General features: G+C 34.8%; 1 pseudogene across 1 annotated transcript in view; it reads left to right on the forward strand.

Moving 5' to 3' along the window:
* Positions 1-389: 389 nt before the first annotated feature.
* Positions 390-13,290, forward strand: part of LOC149088615 (NPC intracellular cholesterol transporter 2 homolog a pseudogene) — a 62,050-nt pseudogene continuing 49,149 nt past the window's right edge. Inside the window, exon 1 of the transcript XR_016195407.1 lies at positions 390-460. The product of XR_016195407.1 is annotated as an NPC intracellular cholesterol transporter 2 homolog a pseudogene (transcript). The remainder of the gene's footprint in view (positions 461-13,290) is intronic.

The raw sequence follows: 13,290 nt of genomic DNA on the forward strand, positions 1-13,290 counted from the left end.
CAGTAAGGTTATGGGTTGCATTTGCTCGAATGTAACCTATGAAATTTATTGGCTGGATATTTCAAGTTTTATAAAAGGGATTTTATCAAACTTTTATAGTGTAATCCCGACCTAATGTAAATGCGAGAAACTGCTTCAAGTTAGGACTGCCACTGTCAGCTGTTGAACAAAATCGAAACTATCTGTTATAGTTCTCAACATGAAATAGTTGTTAGTTTCAAACACCGATATGCCAAAGGAAAGTAAACGACATAAGTATAAGTAGCATAAAACTATACACATATATATTTTTTTTATTTTCATGGTGCATATGATGTAAATTTTATGCTCTAAAATACCGGTTACTATGTTTTTTTAATTTCTTTTTGGTTTTTAGAAAAAGTGATTCAATGGGAACACAAAAACATATTAATGGGTATTTCGGCGCACGAAATTTTCAGTGGAATGCGGCATCAAAACAGTGAGTATATACTATTAGACGTATACCATATTCTGTTCATTTTTACGTTGCGTACCGGATTGAAACCAGAAGGAAATTATAACAGATAGTTTCGTTTTTATTTGATAGGTGGCAGCAGAAGTTTCATATTTCTTTGATAGGTATTTCTTCCGATATTTTTGTGTAGAAGAGAAATGCACACAAACATTTTCCAACATTTTTGAATCGATCACATACTTTTTATCCCTTTCGGACACTTTATGGAAACTATGAATTATTTTTTTTCCTCTCCCATGAATACAACCAAGATATACTATTTCGTTGGAAGTGAAGTTTTCCGTTCTCAAAAACAGCCCACTTGCATTATACTGCATAAGGGCCCATGACCCGCATCTGGCTGCTAAATATTAGGACTTTGAAAATTGAACAAAATACGTTGACTACACATCATCATGAATTCCAACGAAAGAAATTCTGCGGAATTTCACGCATGTGTGTATGTGAACACCTGCATCATCTACGATGGAAAAAACACAATATAAATGGAAATGTTGAAATTTTTTTTTGTATGACCGTGTCGTGCATATGGCGGAAAAAAAAGCATGCCCGGTCGAAATTTTTACATGCCTAGGGCAATATATTTGTCCAAGCCCTGTCAAGCAGCTGAACGCGACTGCTGTATACACCAAGGAAGTACGAACAGTCAATTAACAAATCCACCATGAAAATGCTGTAAGAATTTTTTTTTGGTTGCAGAATTATGTTATCAAAGACTGCGGGAAGCAAGATCTCCACATCGTACCCAGTCGTTACGTGTTACGTGCTTTTTATAGGGTTATTTAAAATGAGGCTATGGGGTCATTCAAGTATTACGCCAGCATCCATGGGGAGGGGGTTTCCTTGATGAATGAGCCGAAATTGCTATATAGCGAAATAACCGGGGTATCCCTCGGTTTGACGGCGACTTTACTTGCCTTTGACAATGTTTTGAATGTAATTAGCAACTTCACTTGCTTCTGAAATTTGTTTTTTTTTTTTTTTTTGCTAAAATTGGCAACTTCACTTTCCTGTAACTATTTTTTGGCTGTAATTGAAAACTTTACTTGCATTTGACAAGTTTCTGTGGTTATGAGTGATATTCGGTATGCATCCCTATTTAGCGTATTTTTATGAAGGGACATACGGACTCAAGGGGTTTATCGTGTTGAGTGTATTGGTAATTTTTTACTGGAACATTTTTCGCAAGCCGGATGGATCCACTCAGCTGGGCACATTTGAACCGCGGGCCGGAGATTGTGAACCCCTGGTCTACGGTTAAGGCACCAGAATGCCTCGTCAGGACGCGAAAAAACATGCTTTAACACGTATCGTAAAATACATTGCAACACTTTATTTAAATCAAAATTTGTGTTTTTCTAGATATATACACACTAATACACAATGTGAACACTCGTTATAACGACCACGCGTTATTGCAACCATTCCATTACAACGCTCGGCATGAAGAATCTCAACTTTGTTCCTATTCATCCCATGTTATATTTCGTCCGATATAACGATGCACAAAGACCAATCAATCCCATATAACGCCCGAAATCACGTCTGATCCGCTTCTTTTTTGCAATGAAATGTCCAAAACCAGCATTTTCCATTTGCTAAAATCACCTCTTCAATTGGTATTGTAGAATTTGGCGCAAAGTGATTGCATGGAAAAAAATCTATTATAATGTTTTTTCACTTCCCTTTTTATTACCCCGTTCGAATATGAATTCACTTAAGAAGCAATTTTTTAAACGTTCGATACAACGACCTCCGAATATAACGTCCGTTTCCCACGGAACGAACGTCGATTGTACTTACTCTCTCTCACACGATGCTTTCCCGGTGGGTATAATTTCAAACTAAACATAATATAGTACAAGACAATTTATAGACCGATATATGTGCTTATATTTATTTCTTCTAAAAAAAATCGTCATACCTCAAATAAAGACTTACGGGTTTTTTATGTATACCGTAATTACAAATATCCCAATCAGATACTAGAAAAAATGTTCACGTCATGAGCATTGGTCATTTTTATTATTCCCCGGGTTATGGGGTTGGGTTGGGGGGAGGGGATTCTCTTGAAAGATATAGCTTCCATTTGGGATTGTCCAATAAAGTTTCATCGCTATTGACGTGCGTTATACGGAAGTTGATTCCCGTTTTATGGTCATTTTTTTCATTACTTTTACGACCTGTGACGTTGTGGAACGAGATTAATAGGACAAGTGTAGAACTCATAAACCCCCCCCCCCCTTTCTTCCACCCTCTCCCCATCTTCCTAAATAAGAAAAATACGAAAAAAAAAGGAACTTTCAGCAGTAAAAATAATATAGTGTTACGACTGTTGGAAGAATTTCGAATATTGCGATTCATCTCAGAGAGGATACCCCCCAACTATTCTTCACTCTTCTACTGCTATTTATTTGTCTGTGCTGTTTTTGTTGGGGTGAATAAGGAATAAATATCATTGTACAGTAGAACCTCTCGATAACGGACACCCATGTGCCCCCCCCCCCCAAAAAAAAAACCAATTTTTCCGCTAATTGAAGGGAGGTGTACAGCGGAACGTCGTTTATTCGACTTTCATATTTATACAATGTTTCGCTTCGGTCGCAATTGGTTCAATTTCAATGTTACTTGTAAAATGCATATATGCTACTGTAAAAAATGGACACCTGTGCGGTGATTATGCGTAATAACCAATTGTCTCCATAAAGTAAGTTTGATTAAATATCACTACATTTATCACTTTTATCTGTGATTACGCATATAATTCCCAAATAGCAATGTAAAGTTTGATAAATATAGGAAAAATTTATAACCTTTCTCCTCTTCATTAAAATCATAAATTATTTTGACCCGTACATGATACGTGCACTACACGTATTTTTTACTAAAAATTGAATTAAATTAAAATGAGTGCGGGGAATATTAAAACATATATAAAAATCATTATCCAAGTGGTAATGTTGGCTTTCTTCACACGTGCAAACAAAACCAACATTACCATTCGGAAACATCATCCTATGTTCAGTTAATCAAGTAATTAATTGACGGATCATAATAATTACCAATACGATGTTGGGATTACGTATATAATCACCGTTGAATGAGATAAATTCTCGATTTATGAACAAAAACTAATAAATTAGAGCCTGGGGAAAAAAAAGAGAGAGATTTCGCCTAATTTTCTATCCGCTGTTGTCCGCCTCCGGCGAGTAAAATGCAGGGAATGCATAATTAAAAGACTATTTTAAAGTAACCTACGGGCGAAACCATACATCTGGAAAGTGTGAAATTTTGTGGAGGACTTCATGAAGTGATGGAAGTTCGTTTCAGGGGGAAAAACTAGTTGAAACACTCTGTATATCTAAACTGTATCAAAAATACAGCAACCCAATATAAGAGCAATAGGATATTTCCCTTCGTGAATACTTTGATTCATCCGAATATTACTAATCATTACAACAGAGGAATATATATTTCGAAACATAAATAGAAAAATCTCAGAAAATTAAGAACCAAAAAACAGAGGCAAAAAATACTCAAAAGTAATTGTCATTACGCTTTTCTGAACCCTGTATGTAACTTTTTTTTTTTAAATTAAAAGTGATCCTCACGTATTCCTGAGAGATCTGTAAAATATGTCCAGGAAATTAGTTCCTACGGAAGAGTAGATTACTTTGCCTAATAATACACAAAAAATCGTCAACGAATAAGGCAAATACCAGGAAATACTAAAAAAATCCTCATGCATTTCGACATGCTATGGGTGTCGTCTTCAGAGGATAATAGTATCGCGCTGACCGAGTTTCCCACTTGGATTGAGTACCAAATCTCCCATCTCGGTTGCTCAGCGGAGCGAAAAAACAATACGTCTGTTCAAGCTAAAAGTCGTGGCAAGCATTCTTGCCACTACGTTTGCCGCGTCTTGCCACTAAGTTTGACTTCAACTTGAACTTGACTTGTTTTTTCTGACTTGTACAGACTATGTCTTGACATAGTCTTGCCTTGTTCAAGTCAAGAAAAAACAAAAAAAAATTATTATTTTTTTGTTCCGCTGAGCAACCGAGGTTGAAGATTTACTACTCAATCCAAGTGGGAAACTCGGTCAGCGTGATACTCTTATCCACTGAAGATGACACCCATAGTGTGTCGAAATGCATTAGGAATTTTTTAGTATTTCCTGGTATTTGCCTTATTCATTGACGACTTTTCTGAGAAATAAGTTCCTGTTAGCAGACACATCCATGCCCGAAAAAACCCAGAATTCGAATTCTCTGGATTCGAACCCAGACCCGTACAGTCAGAGGTTAGTTCCCTAACCACTGGACTGCCAGGTGGAAAAACTTTTTAGTACACTCCACATAAGGCTTTATTCAGCGGTTTAATTTACCGTCATTAAATTAATAGACTACTATTTTATCACTGTTCTGCTAATGTTTTATTCATGACAGAAATCTGAATAAAATTTTAATTCACACCGAATCGCGTGTATTGACATATATTAAACTAATTTTTATGAATATTTTGTACCAAATGTGTGATAACCATTATAACAATCTTATCTTGGTAATAAATTTATGTCTAAACATAATTAACACTTTTTATTTAAGCAGCATACAATCTTCCCCTACAAAATACACTAATTATCTCAGCATAAAACAATATCATAGAAAATACGATTCAATAAAATTGTTTTTTTTCTCAAAGAATTTCAAATGATTATTTGTTTTCTGGAAATCTCCAATGATATATTTTCCCATTAACATTATAACTTTTCGAAAGATAATTATTTTCCGTGGCTAGCAATGTAATGAATAATTCGTACGTATATGTTTTACCCTAATAACACTTAATTTGATTTTCCAAAGCATGATACAAAGAATAATTTATTATTATTTATTCCCTGATTCCCAAGAAAAATGCGACGGGATTTTATTTAATGAAAATACGGCGTTGTATCGATGTAGAAGTCGTTTTGATATCACTACTTTCATTATAACTCACACTAAAGCCTATAAATATGAGGGGGGAGGGGGATGAAGTAGAAGTTATATTAGATGTTTCTTTTTTTCGGCGAACAAACATGTTAAACTACGTATTTCGGGAGGATAAATAAAGAAACATGCGCGTGTGAGTTAATTATGCATGGAATATACACAGATATCTTTTGATATGTCTAGAATATAAGGTATTGCTTGTATGTTGATGCTTTTTTTTTGGGGTATGCGTGAATATTTTGAAGCAAAAAAAAAACTAATGTATGAAGAGAAAGATCTCTCCTCTATCGAGCATGTTTGCGTGGTTATTTATAATGCAATGTTATCTGATACTAAAGTGTCTTTTTTGTGTGTGTGTTTTTTCTCATGTACACGATTGCAATGAATAATGAATAGAAAGTTTCTTGTCGATCAAGGTTTTACAAAAGAATATTTTCCCTGTTGCTCAAGAGACATTCGGAAACTGTTCGGCAGCGAAATACGTTGAAGTAAATATATTTTATTCAGCGATGCAACAATTTGTCCGGTGTTGATTTCCGTAAAAACTTCGGGTTCTCGCGAGTTTCCTCGAGATAATTTATAGCATGAAAACACCGAAAAAAAAGTATTTTTGTAAATTATCTCTTTGAGCTAAATTTATGAATTTATCATTGTTGTATGAATATCATTACTATATTATCCATGCATTTTATCTAGTCTAAAGCTGGAACGTTAGCCATGGTTTTGAAAAAAACGTTGTTGTTGCTTTTATTTATCCTTTTATGTATTGCCATCGTAATTTTGTTATTGTGAAGTTTTTGACTAGCATATTTTTTTTCAGTAAGCTTTATTTCTTGGCCTATCCAAACACACACAAATAGCTGTGCTGAATATTTTAAAAGATATAATTATAGAGTCTTGGGCACCTGAATCTGACTAAGCACTTACACTAATTTCTGTTTCTAAAAAAACACAATCTTCAAGAAAACAGCAATGGTATTCATCGTCTAATATTCATCAACATATTTAATTTAAATTTAGCAATTCAAATACTTGATTCGGAGAGTTTTGCAAATGTTGGAAAACAGTTTTTTTTCTTTATAGAACACGAGAAAAGAGAAATGACGCAGACGTTTGTTCTTGAAGTTCACAAATATACAAATAATATTTTTTTAAACTGCTGTGTACACACCTGTTAGTAAAGTCTCATGCAACACTTTTTTATGTTGTTCCTAGAAAGGCAATTGAGAAAATTATAGTTTTTTTTCCCCTTCTTTCTTTTTCTTATCTGTGTAGCATTCGTTTTGAATCTTATCGCCAATTGCTGATTTGCTGTGAATTTTCTCATATCATGGGTACTGTCATTAGGTAGGCTCAGCTTTTGCAAAGTTTAAAAAAAAATAAAAATAACTTTTGAACATGAAGATATGCTGCAGGCAGGACCTGATTTCTGCATGCGTAAGTAGAAAATTGACGACGGACCGCCAAATTATAATAGCTGTAAAATTCGGAGGTATTTTTTACCACCTAACTGTAAACATCTTTTACCGTAGTAGTTGGGCCCTCTCTGCATTATTTGGCCAGTGCTTCCTTATGCCAAAGTCAGATTCGGGCTGCACACAAATAAAAAAGTTCCAATTATGACACCCAATAAGATGTAAAGAAAGCTGTTACATGATTTAACATTGGAGAAGAGAAATTTTCTATATACGTTTCGAATCTGCGTAGCCCAAGGCATCGCATGTTGCGCGCGTCTATGTAGGGCAACTACTGAAAATAGGTTTAATCAACATTTCTCAGTTCAGAATGAGATAATTCAAAGCACAAAAGCTGAAGCTCAAATCAGCTTCCGTAGTTGTCTTTCCAAAACTTATTCAGCTTTTCTAAGTACCCCGAAGAAGTAAATCAGATTCCGTACGTTCCACCAAAAAGTCCTTATTCAGCTTTTGTGCATCTTCCCAAGATTTAAATCCACTTTCATACGGTCTCCAAAAGGTTATTCAGCTTTCCCACGGCCCTCGAATAACTAAATCAGCTTCCGGACAGTCGTCCGACAAGTTGTCATTGAACTTTTTTATGTTATTTTAAGTATTTAATCCACTTCTACATTGTCTTCCAAAATGTTTTTCAGCTCTTTTACTTTCAAGAACACACTAGATCCCATGCGTTCCTTCGAAAAGTTATTCAGCTTACATATGGTCCTACCGAATTAATTCAGCTTTTACACTTCCTACCAAGGATTTTGAAATCGGTTGGTATCACCACGCCACTCGTTGACATTATATACGTGTTCGGCTGTACTTTTTCAACAATATACTTCATCAATTCTTTCCTACGAGACTACACTTTAGTGCACAGCAATTTATCTCTATGGGACTTATATTTTATTCTTACTCACGCTATTCTCGATAAAAATAAAAGTGGAATGTAAAGCGATTGAAGAGTGTCGGTCCAGCGTAACTTACGCACGAATGCTTTTAAACTTAGAGTATGTTGTCGATGGCAGTACAATTTTAGCACAGGGGGGGAAGTGTACATAGGGTGAAGGTTGTACCCCCATAAAACACGTCATCTGTATTTGATGTCGCTTGATGCTGGCACAAAATATATATATATATATATATAAAAACGGAAAAGAAATCGCTCGCAAGTAACAACGCGACCAGGGATATCCCTCTTTCGTGTTAGAGCGTGTAGCGATTTTTATAGCCTTGCCTCGATTTTTACGAGTTGCTTCGGCCGTCAAAAGTAATACCAAATTACAAGAAAGCTGCGGGAGGTAGTCGCGCATTGGATGGCTTTTCAACTGGAAGTAGTTCTTGTTCTTTTCCTTCGTTTTGGACCCCCTGGGCGTACTCGGAATCGAAGTATGTTGAGAGGGATTCGCGATGTTCAAGCAACTGTAATGAAAAAAAAACCAAGGATACGATTTTAAACTCACTTTCATTTGGAGCTCTTAACATTTTATTTTGAAAAAAATACATAGAAATTACTAATTACTTGCATGTAATGCATCAAATAATGTCACATGGTTTATACACGTTTTCCTAAAGTCATTCTTCCGTTTTTCCGAGGTTTAGTTTGTGCTGGACTGGAGTATGTCGTAAGGTTTTGGAGACCCATTACTTACAGAGAGACATGGACTTGGTTGAGGGTTGCAGAGAAGAGCTGCGCGTGCCCTTGTTGACCCACGGGGCTTGAGTTATGAAGAAAGACTTGATTTCTTGTGTATGTTTTCATTGGGAGAACACAGGTCTCGGGGGAAGGGTATGATCGAAGCGCTTAAAATTTTCAACAAGATGGATAGGATGGACCATGAGTTATTAATATGCCGTCAATCGATTGCTTCTACAAGGGGACACTAGTATCGTTTGGTATGATTTTGATGTTAGTATGATTTTGATTGTCTATCGGCGTTTGTGGTTTCGATTTTAATTATCTGTTATATGATCTCAGATTGACAATCGTTTTTATATATATTTTATTTTTGTTCCCATTGTCCGAGGCGACAATGTTTTTTTTTTTGTTTATCATAAAACTTTCCGGATACACCCATCCTTCTGGAATGCTTCGATATCTCTCTGAGATAAGAAGCGGGATGTATCCGGTCTTCAAAGGTCAAAGTATCGTTCAGTAAGGGCCAATTCCAAGTAATGATGTCGCAGGGAGTTTTTCTGTAATAGGAGTGTTAATAAATGGAATAGAGCTTAGGGGCCGTTCAAGTATTACGTCATCATCGATGGGAGGGGGGTTTGGATAATGCTTACGTCATCAACCACCCTTTATGAAAATATGAGTTAGGATTCAGAGGGGCAGAGATGATGACGAAATTTTGCTGAAAAGGGGGGGGGGAGGGGGCCAAAAAAGGTTAAAAATTTGCTTATGTAATACTTGAACGGCCCCTTACCTCTGGGGGTTGTGAATTCTAACACGTTTGGGCAACAACTTTCCAATTGGTAGTAAGAGGACTGGGGGGGGGGGAACCATATGAAAATGTAGATTTTTTTTTATTTTGTTGCACACTGTATTTTCACTTTCAAAACTGGTACAGCGTAATTTTCGAACGCCTTTTCAGCGTGTGTTAAATTGAAACCATACCTCGGTTAAATGAGATTGAGACTGTTGGTGAGATAAAGGCCGCAATGGTACTTACAGGACACCCTGTATTGCCAAATTACGCAAACAATTCCTAAAATTACGGAATTATATACCGGAAAATATGAAAATATAATAGAACATATCGTTAGGAACACAAAATATGGCAATTATTATTATTGATGTTGGTTCAAAATAAATTATCAAATTAATTTACGTTTATTGATTGAAAATCATGTGTGAATGTAAAATATGTATTTTTTCACTGAAATAAAAATCAAGCTGAACATATTTCACATACCAATAATATCCTGTAAGAAAATGTATTAAGTATGGTCTACCGTATATTAATTCATCAATTATGGTATCCATTTGGTGTATAATAAAATGATTTCATAAGCTTATACACATCCAATGAGAAAGAAAAAAATTGCATTCAGTCTCATCAAAATACTGAGGGGGCAAAAAATAGAAATTTTTCCCTTAATTATTCTTTGATTACAATTCCATCCAATTGTGTGCGAGTTTTTACATCTTTTTCCAATTTTTTTTTCTATCTCTCTCCATCTAATGCTTTCTATTTTTTTTCCCCCACACCTATTTTCTGTATATCGTCCATTTCTGAGCTCCTTTTTTTATTTATCCCTATCCAGATTCCTCTTTATTTCTTTTCTTTCTGATCATCACCAGGTCTTAATGACACTCACCGAAGAAAAAGAGAGAACTCGTTGAAACTTCCATCAAGAAAATTTTTCCTGAAAGCTGGCCAAGATTGGTTTCTGACAAGTATAAGAATAGCTGACCACTTAATTTCGTTTCCCTTGGCACCGATAAGAGACATTTTTTGTTTTTTGTACTTCTATATTCACTCATAGGGGAAAAGGAGCAGATATTGATTTTTTGACAGCGTGAAATTATTTATACGACACTATATATGAATATTATCATGGTTTTATTTGTTATAATAACAATATAATATAATATAATATAATATAATATAATATAATATAATATAATATAATATAATATAATATAATATAATATAATATAATATAAGAGCAAGGATTATATATGCACTTAAAATTGACGAAATACGCTCTAAAAATATGCACTTGAAATGCCAAAATATTTACTTAAAAATGCTAAAATATTTACTTAAAAATGCTAAAATATTTACTTAAAAATGCCAAAATATGCACTTGAAAATGCCAAAATATGCACTTGAAAATGCCAAAATATGCACTTGAAAATGCCAAAATATGCACTTGAAAATGCCAAATTATGCGTTAAAAAAATCACCATGCGAAAGAATAAAAGCAGATATGGTTTTATAGTGCATAATTTTTTTCAATTTCTTAATGCACATTAATTTATAAAAAAAAAAATATCCTCAAATATGTATATATATGCTTACATGTGCATATAACTTCTACATAATTTTTATTCAGGCATTTCAATTTCTAAGTAGTCGTGGTTGTGTTCAGTAACGAAACACCAGTAACAAAACAATTTTGACGCTATTTGAGAAGAATTGAACAAACTTTTCACGCTATCTCTAGAAATAGTAAGAATGAAACAGTTTTCATTCGGAAAAAAAATTACAAACATATCTAAATCCCACTCGCAGAAAAAAAAATTTTACGAGAAATATTAATTTGAAAAACTATGAAAAAATGATTAAGATTCAATAAACCTTCGAAAAAATGCACTAATTATTAAAGTGATTTTATTTTATGTATTTATATTCATTAACGATGTAAAAAAGCCAAAATATGCAGATGCATATATACATATGCATTTGCATATAATTCAGGATCTAGTTATTATAATGCAGAGGGGGAGAGGGGAGAATGCACAACCCTTTCAATCCGCGGCTAGATATAGGGTACTGTAGTTCTGCCACTCGTGGGCTAGAAACTTCTCTATAGAGTATGACCATATGACCCGTATTTTACTGAATATTCTCGGAATTTCGGTCGTCTCGACTTTTTTATTTTTTAATTCTCCAGTTCTCACCCCCCTCTCGTTTTCAACAAGATTCAGTTGAATTTATCAAATCAAGAACTAATATTATATTCATGACTGGTAAATCATGTTATGATAATTATGAGTCTAGGGCCGGCATCAGACGACGGCCTATGGTGGCATGATTACGGGGTTCGGCATTTTTTATGGTAGATTTATTACGACGGTGTTTTTCCTCTCTCAAATTTTTACGCATCGCAATAATTTTGAAGGGAGAGCGCGGATGGATAAGTAAACGCAAGGAAAAATACAATACTTTTGAAGTGTTATTCAACTTTTTGCTATTCGATGCTTGATTCATCTCAACACACCTCCTTATTTGCACTTCCAGAAAGTGTCACCTATCTCTAGAGAAGCTGGTTTCGGAAAAAAAAATTAGGTTCCTTCAGTCTTTTGTTCAGGGGATTGGCGCAAATTTTCGAAGAAACACATTTTCAAATTTTTAAATACTATGAAATTCTCTGCGTCTAACTGTGTTAAAGTTTTTGTTCTACCAGTACCAAAATATTTTTAACACTGTACAGGCAACAAAAAAAAATGTTTTTTTCTCAAAACTAAGTTTTTGTTGGATAAGGAATATTTTTTTCGAACACCACTAATTGAAATGTCTTGGAACTTTGTGTCTCTCAACACTATGGTGTTATATACTTTAACACGGACTTTTAATTGTTGGTTACTGTTTTGTTCTTGAATTTTGACTTTAACAACATGCAACTTTTTCAAAAATTTACCCATATTTTGTGCTATAATTTTTTGTAAATAGTTTTAATGAAAAATCCTCGCGTTAAAATATTTAACACTATAGTGTTGAGAGACACACAAAGTTTCAAGACATTTAGAATGAGCGGTGTTCGAAAAAATGTTCATTGTCTAACGAAAACTTAGTTTTGGGAAAAAAAAAACATTTTATTGAAAAACATTAGCATGGGTATATATAATGCCCGCCAGCAGTTTATATTAAAACATTTTAAAAATATTTCTACTACAGGTAGAACAAAAACTCTAACCCAGTTAGACGCAGAAAATTTCATGGGATTGAAAAGTTGGAAAATATGTGTTTTTTGGAAAATTTTCGTGCACCAAACTTCTTAAGGATCTTTCACTCTTCATGAACATTTTTTCAATTGACTTTCCTTTTTTTATTCAGTCGGATGCCTCCAGCCTACATTTGGGTAACTTGTTCGTCTTCAGACACATGCCTCTTTCAGCTAACACCATAATATCTCTAGTGCGATGCTGTTTCAGCTGCGGAATGTTCTTACTTCCCATTTCTGTATACTCATATCCGTTCTTTATATTAGGGGTTTCCAGCGTCAAGTTTCTTGTGGAACCTTTGAAAATTGTAAGACTCTTCTGTGGAACCCTTGAGGGTAATGAGGCTGCTGCGACAGAAATCAAATTTTTGAATATTTATCTAAAAATAAGTGAGCCCCCCCCCCACTGTCGCCTCAACAACCTCATAGCCCCAGGGCAAAATTTAAAAGGGCTTAGGTACTACCCCTTTTAATTTACATATTTATTTTAATCAATCATTGTGCCAGATCTTATCGTGGAAGCTTCTATTCAACTGAGGTCCCTACATGTCTCCCCCCCCCCCAACAGGGTGGGTCTGGTAGGGCTCCTGCCCGGGGACCCGAGATGACTCTCATCAGATGGGTGATTCTGTTTTTTGTTTTCACACTACAAATTCATAATAGAGGG

The sequence above is a fragment of the Pholcus phalangioides genome, unplaced genomic scaffold, assembly GCF_987345545.1.
Source record: "Pholcus phalangioides strain wild (caught in Gottingen) unplaced genomic scaffold, Ppha-v1.0 ptg000003l_1, whole genome shotgun sequence".
Taxonomy (NCBI): Eukaryota; Metazoa; Arthropoda; class Arachnida; order Araneae; family Pholcidae; genus Pholcus; species Pholcus phalangioides.